Source organism: Vicugna pacos, chromosome 12 (assembly GCF_048564905.1).
Source record: "Vicugna pacos chromosome 12, VicPac4, whole genome shotgun sequence".
Classification (NCBI taxonomy): domain Eukaryota; kingdom Metazoa; phylum Chordata; class Mammalia; order Artiodactyla; family Camelidae; genus Vicugna; species Vicugna pacos.
Genome location: NC_132998.1, coordinates 17,506,066 through 17,519,569, shown reverse-complemented (window position 1 = coordinate 17,519,569; position 13,504 = coordinate 17,506,066).

Sequence of the window (13,504 nt, the reverse complement as noted above, 5' to 3'; positions counted from 1 at the left end):
AAATGTTTTTCTGTGGCACTGGGGCTTCATAGGAAGAAATGAAAACCCCAAAGGAGCAGTTAGACCTGGGGGCTTTACCATTTAACAAAGAGCAAGAAATTGTGGAGCTATGATAAGACAGAAGAGAAAAGGGGTTTGTGCCAGGGCCAGTAAATTGTGGGCAAGTGACTAGGAAATATATGCAGGGAGTCAAAGGAAGTTAAGGGTTATTTTAGTGAGTGAGTTATTTTCAGCCTCATCTTGGCATCCACTCCCTGTCTCTGGTGATAAGAACGGTGTCTTCTTCCTGGTACAGGGGGAGCACCGTTCTCACCGAAAATTGATGCCCTGCTTTTAGGTAGAGAAGGGAAAGGCACAGAGTCTTTCCTGCATCTGCTATTTCTCAATTGCCTTCAGCTCACAATCATTAATACGCCCAAGTGGCATGCTTTGGTTGGCATGTTGTGATGCTCTTCTGTGGATTTCAAAGATGGCATCTGGAGACCACCCTCCCTGATTTGGAGCTTTCCTTCCACAGTGATGCCTTTCATGGACTCGGGGTAGACAGAACCAACAGCACACTTCCTTCCTAAAGTCAGATTTGAATAGGGCAGCCCAGCTGGTTTCTTTGAGTGATTTGGTCATGAGAGCCCTCGTTATTTTCTAAGGCCAGCAGCAGCACGGGCGGTTAAGATCATTAGGTCTGGAACCAAGATCATGGGGGTCTGGAACCATATTCTCCAAGTTCAGATGCTGGCTGTGTGGCCGAGCTGTGTGGCCTTGGTCAACAGGGCTAACTTCTCTGTGCCTCAGTTGTCCCACCTATAAAAGGAGAGCCCAAGTGGTTATTGAGAGGCTCACACGAGTAACACACTCTGAACTGCAAGGAGCCCTTTCGAAAATGCTTGATCAGCGAGCTGCTGTTTTCGTATGAAAATGGGAAAAAGTTCATTTACTGATGGGCGCTGGACTTTTGCTGGGCTGGTTCTGGGTTCATTGTCTGGTCTGCTTTTAATCAACGCTGGGTGCTTTTGAGTTTGCCGTGTGGGATATGAAGGGTTTAGTCTGTGGCCGTAACTTCAGGCGCGCTGCGATCAGCACGACTGGGAGATGTTAACTGTCTGCGGGCGCCTTTCTCTCACCACTGGGGACAGAGACCTCTTCCCCACTTTTTTTTTTTTTTTTTTTCTGGCAATATTTTCATCCTTATGTGGGAAATCTATCCCCAACTCCTGGATTACCCGTATAGACAGACGTGTAACAATCCCATCTATTGTTGGTTTTTCTGTCATAATTTGAACTTAAAAAAAAATAACCCTGTGTAGTTTGCAACCTGATGAATGTTTCTGTGACAACCGTCACAGAGATAAGGACACTCAGGTAGAACAAGGAATGAATAATTTAACAGGAAACATTAGACTCCCAGTTTAAGCTTCTACAAAGAGATTTTCTGAATTGAAGGTGAGGTAATCTGTTTGGGGTAGAATAAATTAACCCTTTCTTTTGGGTTCAGAGCTTGACTGACAGATCGCTCACCTTCTACACGAGGGAAGTTGAAACAATTAGTTGTTACCCATATACCTCAAAGAGTCCACACAAGATACTCTTGTTACATGAAAAGTCCTTTATATAGTTAGTGCAACAACCTGTCTAGCATAAATGTCTAACCTGTGTCCCTATGTAGCCTTTAAAAACATCTTTGGAATATAAAACCCTAAGCTGTAGGACTTTCTGTGGCCACAGCACCCTTGACTCTTACTGGCTGGAAAACCAACCTGCTTTGATTTCTTCCACAAGGTTTAGAAACTGGCTCTGATGAAGGTCCAGCCCTGTGTGCTATTACTATTATTATTATTATAAAAAATATTTTATTGAAGTGTAGTTGATTTGCAGTATTGATTTCAGGTGTACAGCAAAGCGATTCAGTTATACGTATACATACATATATCTTTTATTTCAGATTCTTTCCCATTATATTTTATTATAAGACATTGAATGTAGTTCCCTGTGCTATACAGTAGGTCCTTGTTGGTCATCTATGTTATATATGATAATGTGTGTCTGTTAGTCCTCAACCCCTAATTTATCCCTCCCCGCCCTTTCCCCTTGGTAACCATAGTTTGTTTCTTATATCCATGAGTCTGTTTTTACTTTGGAAATAAGTTCATTTGTATCTTTTTTTTTTTTCAGATTCCACCTAGAAATGATATCATCTGATATTTGTCTTTCTTTCTTTGATTTACTTCACTCAGTATGATAATCTCTAGGTCCATCCATGCAGCTGCAAATGACATTATTTCATTCTTTTTTATGGCTGAGCAGTATGCTCTTAGTGGTAGGATGGGGCAGAAACCACGTTTGTGGTGCATTTTTCTTGTACACAAGTAGTGTTTGCCAGTGTTTGCTAATGGGAAATAGGACAGGAGAAGCCATTACGAGATACTGGTATTGCCAAGCTCCGGAGGGTTAAGGAAACTGTGGGACCTCAATGAAATGCAAGTTTAAACAAAGAGGAAAGATGATTTATAGTTTAATAAACCATTATAATTTTTGACTTTAGAATTTCTTCTTGAACTAGGAATCTGGAGAGCAGTAGCCAAGTAGCGGTAGGAAAGAGTTTAAAGAAGAAAATATGTCTTTTAAATCATGCCTGGAAATAAGGAATGGATGTTTGGGTCTGCAGCTGGGAGGTCAAAAGGCCAGTGGAGAAGAGGTTCTTTTTATTCTAAACATATGAATTAATCATGACTCAAAAGTGGAATCAGGAGAAAATCTGCAGCTGGAAAAGGAAACTAAAAGAAAAAAAGATTTTCATTTATTTATTTGTATAAACACACGCACTGTCTAAGTACGTTCTCATACTCACCATCTAGCTCTTAAAAATCATGACCTCAAAGGTAGAAGTAATACCAAGTTGACAACTGGGTAGAAAATCCAGCATTTATATGTTTACCTTGGCCTCAACTCATCTAAAATTTTGTGCTGAAGCAGGAGTCTTCTTCACTGATTTTAATACAAAAGCCTTTCCTTACCCCCCTTTGCACCCCAAATCTGACGTATTTCCAAAAGCAGAAATTAAAGTCAATGCCATGTGATTCTTTGTAGCGGAGCCTCAGAACTGTAAAGATGGCCAGAGGAATTGAACCGGCAGGAGCTTAACCCTGGTAAATGGTTCTGCTTCTCTGCTTTGAAGTTTTTTTTTTTCTCTTTTAAAAGTTTTATCTATCTACCTACCTACCTACCTACCTACCTACTTATCCATCTGTCTTTACGACCATACACTGTACAAAGACTTTGTTACAAACTTTGCTCTTTTTCTTTTTTTCCTTTCAAATTAGACTTTCAGAATTTACAACCCGGAATACTGATTCTCATCGATGTGGTTGCTTCTGCTTCACAATTACTGGCTACTCCAGAGGGCTGGGGTCACAGGCTTGATTAAATAAATTACAGCTCCGGGTCCCCTCCAATAAACCATGTCAGGCTGCAGGCAACCCCAAACAATGCTCCCTGTTTTAACCCATAATGGGCAGTTGAGCTCAGTAAATGGCCTAATCACTGCAGCATAAATATTTATGGGAGAATTTTTCCAATTAAGGTAGAAGCTTGTTTAGATGCTATCAGTTTAGAGAGGGCTTTTCCAACGACAAAGTGACTCTGAAAAGACATCAGGAAATGGTTAAACTCCAGAAGGCTAAAAGGTCAGCGAGTCTGCCACGCACCAGGGCTGAGGCTCTGTCGCCCACTGTCCACACGCATTACACCTCCCTCCTGCTCCTTTAAGCGGAGGATTAGAAACTAGCCCTTTGTACCTAGGGAGGAAAATGTCGCTTCATTCATATAAAAAATATTTATGTTGAGAAATAAAAATGTGGGCAATGGCCCCAGCAGATTTGGTGCTATCCCAACTTTTACAACTGGCTGTACGTAGGTCTTGCTTGTTTGCTGGTCTAGAGTAGGGAGGGTGGTACCCATAATGGTATTGAATGATGTCCATAGTGGGTGATGTCAGCATGGACTTCAAGGATGCCTGTCGCACCCACCCTAGAAAGAGCCGTAAATGTGCAATTTGTGAATTGTATTATCAAGACAGAGCTGTGTAAAATCTGAAATGTGGAGTACAGGCAGAGAAACTCGCAGAGGAGAAGAATATGTGATCTCAGTGGGAATTTATTAATCTACCGAACAGTGTAGATATGTATCTCCCATATGGAATTTTACTCTAGGGGAAAACATAAAAAAGAAAAGTGGGGGAAGAAAAAACCCCCGTAGAATGTGAACACAAAATACCTTTGCCTGAAAATAAACTTGCTAAGTTTATAGCAGAAGAAACACAGGAGAGTATCCCGGATCATACTATGAGAGCTGAGATGATTTTAGCAGCACTGCTATCTGATTCTGATTTTCCTTGGAGGACAGAATAAAGTATTAAAGATCACGATTCTTTAGCAACAATTTCAACAGTTAGCGATGCCGTAAAACACAGCACAAACCACAAAAGATGGGGAAGACTGGTCTAGATTCAGATAACTTAGACCTCTTTAAGCCAACAGTACGAATGATTCTTTCCAAGTCACAGCTGTGGCAAAATCAAAAAGGCAGCGAGACACCTGAAAAAACATGAGACTGCAAAGAGAGACATTTGCCATTTCATAATTGACCTGGAAGACGATCTACTTGGAGCCTCTGTCCAATCCCCACTTCCAGCCCCATCCTCAATGTGAACCTGGTAAGTATCCAGGAAGAGTGCCTCCCAGCTCAGCCTCAGTAATGACTGGCTTTCGCCCTAACTGTCCTTTTCCTTCCAGAACTGCTGGTTAGCCAAACCGGCGCTTGCAATAGCACAGTGACAGAGCCCAAGGGTCCCCCGGAGCCATCCCTTCAACCAGGAGAGTGCATACTCTGCAGATGCACAGAGGGTAGCTATGAGGGAGAGCCCCTCTGAGACACTTCGTCAGGGCTGATATGGGTTCTGCACTGGAAGTCCCTGGGGCCTGGGGAGGGCAAGGCGGATTGTTTGTTAAAAACCTGCCCCTCTGGGGTTGACTTTGGGTGAGGAATTTGAAGTAAACAATTTCTAGTACTTGTTTCTGCCTTTCTTAGTCCCTCCTTTTAAAAAGCATAGGTTCTTAGATTTCCCCTTTTATATTTTCAACTTAATGATATTAGTTGCTCCAGAATTGAATTTCTCTGGAGAAAAGAGCTGAAGAAAGATGGGTAGAATCAGTCTTAATTTGGGCTGGGAGACCTGTTAGGCTCTGTAGTGGGGAAGGGAGTATATGAACCTTAGGAAATCCTTTATAAAAATATTTTTTAATCGAAGTATATTTAATTTACAATGTGTTCATTTCTGGTGTACAGCATAGTGATTCATTTATACATGCATATATATATATATGTATGTATTCCTTTTCATATTCTTTTTCATTACAGGCCATTAAAAGATACTGAATTTAGTTCCCTGTGCTATACAGTAGGACCATGTTGTTTATTTTATACATAGTAGTTAGTATCTGTAAATCCTAAACTGCCAATTTATCCCTCCCTGCAAATTCTTATTCTACCCAGACTTGTATCCTATTACGTAAAAGTGTGTTTGTGGCTAGAGAATTCAAGTTTCCACTTCAGAAAGACTATGTTCTAAAATCCGGAGGCTAGGAGTCAGCTCAGATGCCCGGTCACTACCCTTCCTTCTGCAATGTTGACTGGCCTAGATTTCCAGGAGGACACACTTTTTATGCTGTGTTTGGCTTATGAACTAGCAGCTGAGAAACAACCACATTTAGAAAGTTCTCCTTCTAAATTAGATCTCTAATATACGTGGAGATTTGAGATTTGGGCAGATTTGATTTGGCTTTCTGATTTCCTAGCTCCAAGTGTTTTGTAGATCAACAAAGTGATGTTGATAATTGCTATAGGCAAATGCTGTATAATAGCATGAATGCTCATTGCTAATTAGGAAAAGGAAGTTAATCTTCCTTCTATACCGTCTTTGGTCCGTTCGAAGAAACCATCACAGACAATTTTAAGAGCTTGGCCAGGCATGCTAGATCATCGTGGTGAGCACGCTGGGGCTTTGGTGGGGTGGCGACTTCCTTCCTTGGCTCTAACTCATGAACATTGCAGTCTTGACCACCTGTAATACACTGTAATACTTCTTTTTCCTGACATAAGGTCTTCAGCATGAGTACTTAGTCAGGAACTTTTTCAACATGGGTATTCTTATTATAAAAACTGTAATCTGTCATTTAAAAATAAGCCTGCAGATGATAACAGGCAGAATGTTCCTTGGGTTTAGCAAATAGCACGGAACAACACCTCACCGTTCAGATAGCGTACCCAGCAGTGCTTTTCATATGCTTTTTGTGTATGTATCTCTCTCTAAAGTTAAGTGAAGGAATGATGAAGAGGACATGCTGGCTTTGACTCTGTTTTGTCTTCTGACCCCAAAGATTGAAGAGAAGTTCTTCTTGTTGATAATACTTAAATTAGAAGATGGTTGTGTTTGATAAGTAGGGTACTATTGAACATTGTTGGGCAATGGTCATGACTAACCCCAAATAAATAACTAAACCACCATATCATACCCAAAATCACAAAATCAGAACATACATGAGATGTCTTAGGAGGCCTACTGTTTGGATGCAGTTATATGAACTCATCTGAGACCAGCACTGAACCAAGCCATGATTCCATTTCAACCAATGTTGCTGATGGCTAATGGTTGAGACTCCTTTTTAATCAGATCACTTAAGTAGTTCGAACACTTGTCCAGAACACAATTTTTGGTGCCTGCCATATTAAAGCAAAACCACTAGGTGACCAAAATGTCTCTGTCTACAAAAAGAAAATCTAGACTTAAAAAAATGTTGGGGTTTTTTTTTTTCGGTTAATGACTATGCATGACATATGTGACGTTTGAAACTCCAGATGAGCTGCTGATTTATAAGGTGGACAGCATGATGATCTGTGATTTTTTTTTAAAGGAATTTTCAAGATTTAGACTTAGTATGTGACTCCAAGCAGTGGATTTCAGTCATTTTCAGTAAGTGGCGGTGGTGGTTGAGGGTGGGAGGGAGAGCGAGGGACTCAATTTAGAGAGTTTCTGAGACACACGTTTGCAATCCCAGAGTTGGCACTTTGGATAACTGTGGCACAGACAACGTTGTTGTAACTCAGATACTTCACGACTAAGGAATGCGTGTCTGGAAATTTCCTTCTGAACTGAATTGTTCTTTCTGCTGATAACTGTGGTGTTGAGAGTTACCCTCTGCCCCATAATTTCCCTTGCTCCGTGGCTAGTCTAGACTGTGTGCGAGAAGTCATGTGCTCTGACAGCTGGAGCTTCCATTCCTAAGACCTTTCGAAAGCATCCATCTTTCACTTCCCTGTACACCTCTGACAGTTTCTTAAATGGATCAGTGGTTTCCTTACTAGTCTGCAGAACTGATGACAGTCTTCCAGGGGGTATGAAAAATATCCTGGCCTTGAAGTTGTTTACACCAATATTCACAGCTGATAAATTGGGCTGTCATTCTGATCTTACCGTGGAGGGCAAAAAGGGGATTTAGTAGCAGTGCTGATCACAGCGACCCAAGGCACAATCGGATCCTACATCTGTTACCAGATTCCTGCGTTGGCCCACATCTGTTCTTCTCCGTCTCTGCTGGGAGTGGGTGAAGAAGACCTATAGGGTGATGAAAGGATGCAGGTTGTGATACAGAGGAAAGGACGTCTGGGAAATGAGGGTGTGACATCCTGCCTTGGACACCAGAGAGAGTTTATTCGCCCTCCCAACACTAAAGGGCTTTAAACATAACCTGGAAACTCTACTGTCTGGGAACTTGTTTGCTAAACATTCTTGTTTGAAGACAAGTGAAGGAAAAAATGGTATCTCACGTATTGTTTCGTGATTTTGGTTGTTTTGTTCTTTGGTTCGCTTCCGAACAACTGAAATGTGTGGAGATGCAGGCTTGATGACAGAGTTCAAAATACGCAGTGCTGTGTTTAATATTTATTTCTGATTAAATCTCTATATCCCAGGTTCCCAGCTCATGTGCAATGTTAGAATCATCTGGATAATTTTTACAGACTCTGCAGGTCGGGCCCTTTACAACTTCAGTGTGGCTGTGTTACCAAGTCCAAGCTCATTCTGCTCACTGCACGACAAGCCAATAAATCAGGAGACAAGGTGTTGGGGTAGGAATAACGGCTTTATTGGGAAAGCCAGCAGACAGAGAAGATGGCAGACTAAAGTCCTGGAGAACCGTCTTCCCCAAGTCAGAATTCAGGCTCCTCTTTTACTAAAAAAAGAAAGGGGGCCGGGGTTGGCTGTTGCAAGCTTCTTGGTGTTGGAATCCTTTGTTCTTGCCACTGTCCATCTAGGTCAGGTCGTGATGTCCCTGTAAACCTCCAACAAGACAAACACTATTCTCTGTTCTGCACCTTTTTATCTTTATATGAATGGAAAAGTGTTATGCTTTTAAAGATCAGAGCCTTGAGAATAGGCTCTCCTATATATTTCAGGCTCTAAGCAACATTCTTTTACAAAAGGTGCGGAACTGTCATGACTGAGCCCAGGAAACAGGGCAGTGTCTGAGCCAAAGGAACAGCCCTAATATGGAGTCAGATTTGTTCTTTCCTGTTACAGCTGAACAGGAGTCTCCGGCTGGGGTGGGAGGGAGCATGGCTGGTGAGGTCTGGCCATGTGATTAGCCACTGTCATGCTGGTCAGGAATCACTGCTTTTGGTAAGTCTGTTTCCTAAAATATCAGCTTAACAGGATCCCCTGGGAGCTCTATCCAGGCCCCTCTCCAGCCGGGAGCCATCAGAATCTGGAAGAGGGGTGGGTGGGGCAGGACCTGGATAACTGATTTTTGAAAAAAACCACGCCTCTGATTCTGATGCTCTGGCAGATTTGGGGACAACTACCCCAGTGGATGGGAGAAATTGATGGAATGAGAATAGCATTTTTAACAATGAAAAGGCCACCTGGCACCGAGGGGAAGATTAGTGGAGGATTCAGAGCTGAGATTTGATGGAGGCTATTTCATTAGATCACTATCCTACTTACAAAATCAGTTTCAGTTGGATTTTTTTTTTGGACCATCAGTAAGATTGACTGTGTTAATAGTGGCAGTGGCAGCATATAGATGTTTCTGAATGGTAGGGGAGGAAAGTTCAGAAATGAGCTTTAATTCAGCAATTAGTCTAAGGCTCATATGGAAAAAAAAAAAAGGAATTGATGAAAACTGGCTGGCTATTCCAATCTGTGGCCTGGTGTGAGGACGAACGAGGGGAAATACTGATCCAGCTGCTAAGCGATCTGCAGGATTTGGACTCTGCAGCTGTCTGTGGTGACTCTGCCTTGAGAAAGATTGCAACAGAGTACTGGCTATTTAAATATCTCTGCAGTTAACCTGAGACTGGCAGGATGCACTTTTAGGGGTGTGAAGTTGGGGTAAGGCTGGGGGAGGGGTAGCAAGAAGCTGAGAAGTTTGGGAGGAAACAAGGGTTAAAAATCCGCTACATAGTCTGATGAGGGTTGAGGAGAGTAGGCTGTACATGATAAGGTGGTTCTGTTGCACCCAGGTTTTGTCAGCCTGGCGGGATGATAACGCAAGCCCTATCGCATTTTCCGCTTTCTACGAACAATGATCTATTAACCAAGGGAACATCAGAACGGAAAAATTTTGTTTTAGAAAGTGTAGGTGTCCAAATATGGATTCCTTGGTTACAGAAATCTCCTTTGGAACTTAAAACCGGCCGAAAGGAGCCTGACTTCTGTTAAGTACAGTCACCTTTATCTAGATGCGGCCCGCTAATCTCAAAACTGGAGCTGTGGGAACCATGATATCTTCTGCAGAAATTGGATAGGAAGTAACTGAAACTGGTTTTCTAAATGGCAAGGCTCAAACCATTTGGAAGCCTTAGTCTGCGGTAACAGAAGGATTGGAGCCCTGCTCCGTGAGCCCGACTCCCAGTCTCTTTAAAGTTGTGTCACTGACTGACTGAGGAGATAAGTGGTGATAAGGGACAGACAGCCCCAGGGCCAGGGCTGTTTTCTTTCTGGGGAACAGCCCTAGTCTGAACTCTGCTACCCCCACCCCTTCCCCTATTCTCCAAGTTACAGATGTTTGCTTGTTTGTTTGTTTGTTTTAATGTTGTCAGCTTTCAAATGTAAGATCCTAAAGGAACAAGGACTGTTTCATTTGAATGTTTTAATGTATGTTTCCCAATGCAGAAGGCACTTTTAATACATACTAAGTGGCTCAAAACTTGAAATTATACTTATCTCCCTAGATTTGTGCTTTAAAAACCTTTTCTTTTAATGCTGTACACCAGAAATTGATATAACATGGTAAACTGACTGCACGTCAATAAAAAAGAGTGCAAAAAAAAAATTCCCTTTTTTAAGACTTCTTGGAAGACAACCTAGTGGGTTTCAGGGAAACTTCATAGGTGCTTTAACACCAAACTGGAAAAGTGCTTTTTGCTAAATGAACCCAGGCTTTCTTGTAGTGGGTGATATGGAAGATGATCAGTGATCAATGATCGCTATCACATTAATAAAGCCAGTTTACTTAGCATTTAAATTCTCTCGAGAGAATTGTGTATGGGCTTAGCCAAGGATATGGCTCTAAATCACACGGATTTTTATTCATTACAAGAACTCAATTCAACTCAGTTACACAAGTGTTTGAGGAACTCTCTGGAAAGCTGACTCAGTTTTCAAGAAACAGGAACAGCAGTGGAAGATCCGATAGTCTTCTACAGTCCTGATACCCTCTGGCCTGAGGGGGAAAAAAAAAGCTTTCCATCCCAGGACCTGGGCTAACTTGATCGCCTGCAGCCCACAAGCCTAACGGATAATGGGATCTGGGTGAAAAATAAATGTCAGAAGGAACTTGACAATAATGACTTACAAGCAATAATCTGATTTAGAAAAATATTAAATTAGGCCTAAATGGAAAATGGTGCTTAAACAGTTCCATTTGAGAGAGCCAGGCTGCCCTCGGCTAAGCCGTGCTGGTGGGCAAAGGGCGTTTGTTTCTGCCGTGGCAGGAGGGTGATTGATGCAGTCGCTCCTGCAAGCCTGGTAACCAACTTATTATTACAGCAGCTCTGAGGTTTGTCGCCGGGCTGTGCAAACAAACGATCGACATCATGTGGGAATGGCAGTAAGTGGAAGGGCCTCGGTGGAAAACGTCGTTTGTGAAACAGGCTTTTCAGCCCAGGAGTTAGCTACCGAGAGTGTAAAAACAAAGGTCTTTGCAAGAGAGACAGTGAGCAAAGCATGATGGATAAATAATCTCGACCATGCACATAATTGCTTCCAGGTGTCTGGCCACTTTATTACTCGTGGGGTTATGCTACCACCCTGACAATGTTTTCTTTCTCAAACACGATAACTCCACAGAAAGCTGGTGCCAGGAGTTACGGTTAGCTCCATCACCCTAGGTTTGACTCAGTTATAGCCCCGTCTCCAGACAGCTGCCACATTAGGGAGATTTAATAAGGTGTGTGTGTAAAATGGAGTTTAGGGAAACCCCAGGAAACGTCAGCTGAGTTTGCTTTCTCCATCTGGGTTACGTTGTCCACTGCTACAAGCAGCGAGCGTTTTTCCAAAGGCAGGTTTTTTCCTCCTCTGTACGACACATAAGTACATAGCTTTCTTCTTATTAAACGGATTGTCTTTCTAATGCCATTTTCAGATATTTTGGGTATCCACAATTTGATATCCAGTGACTTAATTCAGATTTAAGCAGAGAAAAATACAGCATGTTCTTGCCTGGATATTAACACCTGGAAGTGAGGAGGTTCCCGCAGTTTTCTTAACCACCTGCTTTTCTAGGCTAGAGGAAATAATCATGCAGCTTAAAAATAATGTTGCTTTCAAAAAGCTTGTCCCGAGAATAATCCATTCAAATCCTTATGTCCTTTAAAATCTTTGATACAAGCAGATCTAGGGGCTTTGATAATTCAATATCTCATTTAAAAAATTGCTGCAAAAGACCAAAGCTTTGTAAATTAAAATAAGCACTAAGGATGTTTTGTAGCTGTTCGCAGTCTCACTGCCACACCCCAGAATCTCTAGAATCAATGGCGAGGGAAGGAATATTTTTTGAAAGTTAGAAGGAAATGACAGATTTAAGGGAAGGAATATTTTTTTGAAGGTTAGAAGGAAATGACAGATTTAATGAAAGCATTATAGTATGTAGGATAAAACAATAACTCATCTAACCTATTTTACCATTAGGCATTATTTGACTTAAAGCATCCCTGAAAGGAATATATATAACTATAAATATGTAAGTACTACTTTCTACTTTATCCTATGAGAGTGTTTTTATAAAACTTTAAAGTCTCACAAGGAAAAATGTTATCAAACTATGGGAATAATTTTACCTTTATTAACATCTTTTATTACTCCGTTATTTAAAAAAATCGATCATCCTTTCATCAGAAATAGCCTTTTGTTCTAAACACTGACTGGCTTCTACAAGAGGAAAGTCCCGCCCTGCAGGGCAGGGGAAGGCATTACATTTCAGGGCACCTCCAGTCAGACCATCAGGCACCCATTTTTTTCACGTGTTTCCTTTCCTCTTCTCTTTCTGACCTTATCTAATACGGTCACAATGCAGGGAAGAGCTCGAAGGTTGGATCTTACATGTAAAACTTCGAATGTATTTTTCGCTCGCAGGGTTCAATCAAATTTTATGCTAAAAATGAATTGTGTTGGATTACAGACCTCATCCCCCAGAATGCACTGAAGCATCACTTTTGACCTGGGTGAGGTCTGCATGCTGGCAGGGGGGCCACAGCAGCAGCAAGATGGTTGTTAAAAAAAATATAACGGTGTGAGAATTGCAATGAATTTTAATAAACTCATCTTCCTGCAATTTAAGTTCATTTCTTCTACAAGAATGTAGATATGTATATATATATATAAATAAATGGTCCTCTTTGTCATTAAAAAGAGAATAATGGTAATTTTGCACTCTTCCAGTGTGCCAAGCAAAAGTCTTTCATTTTGTACAAAGAGATTTATCGTACTTATTTTTGTTTTTTAGTTGACGTATAGTCAATTTACAATGTTGTGTTAATTTCTGGTGTACAGCACAGTGATTCATTTATATATATATATGTGTGTGTGTGTGTGTGTGTGCACGTGTATGTAATGGCCTATAATAAAAAAGAATATGAAAAGGAAAGAACAAAGCAATTTAAGTGGGGACCTGGAGTAAACCATTTCACGTGGTGTTCAGTGCTGCACAGCTTTAATGATGTGTGAATTTATTTCACATTTCCCATTACTGAAGTGGCAGCTCTAGAGTGTAGACGAGTCTGCAAGTAGGTCTTTCGTAGATGGGCGGCCTGGCACTGCCCTCCCTAGGGCGCCATGCTTGTGGGCCACCTTTGCCCAGTCTGCCTTGATTAGCCCATCACCCTCGCTGTGAAGGTCTCTCTTCCTCCAGAACCAGTTAAACAACTGAGCCCGTTCTCTTGGACCCACTGTTTCTTG